The following is a 634-nucleotide window of genomic DNA, read 5'->3' as shown; positions in this document are numbered from 1 at the left end:
TAGTTTCTGGTAGTGAGGCCTCTATATCAGCTACGTTAATTAGGCAGATAGTTACACTTTTCGTGTCATTAGTTATTCTTTATAAACATAAGTGTCAATATTAGTTTGCTGGTTTTCCATGATGTTTCTTTGAGTGGAAATAATGCATTCTTCAAATTGTTATCAAGAGAACATTAGTAGTAGTGCTTTAGATGATTTACACATGTAGCGCCTGGCCCCTATAGATGTAACTACAGAATTAAAACAGTACGCTAGGCATTTTATCCCCATTATTTCCCCCTTCCAATCATCTTCATGTGTATTTTGATTCCCACTGTCGTGTTTGTGCTTTACCTTCGATAATTATACCATATTCTCTCTCACTTACGTCCCCTATTCAAAACTTTTATTGTTTCGAGTGCCTTTCTTCCCTCCGTTTATTCTGCGTTTACTAAAACTCTCATTATAATATTAGTATGTACATACTCACAACACTCTTCTATTATTATTGTTATAACCTCAGCTAATACACATAAAACACAGAAAATAAGACAATATAATTCCATGATAGCACTTATTTTTGTATTCTATTACCCATTTATTTGTATTTATAGGTTATTTTCATGCCAAATTTTCTTATTTTCAAAATTTGCAC

Source organism: Trypanosoma equiperdum, assembly GCF_001457755.1.
Source record: "Trypanosoma equiperdum strain OVI genome assembly, contig: ctg_489, whole genome shotgun sequence".
NCBI lineage: Eukaryota > Euglenozoa > Kinetoplastea > Trypanosomatida > Trypanosomatidae > Trypanosoma > Trypanosoma equiperdum.
This window is presented reverse-complemented; position numbering follows the sequence as displayed.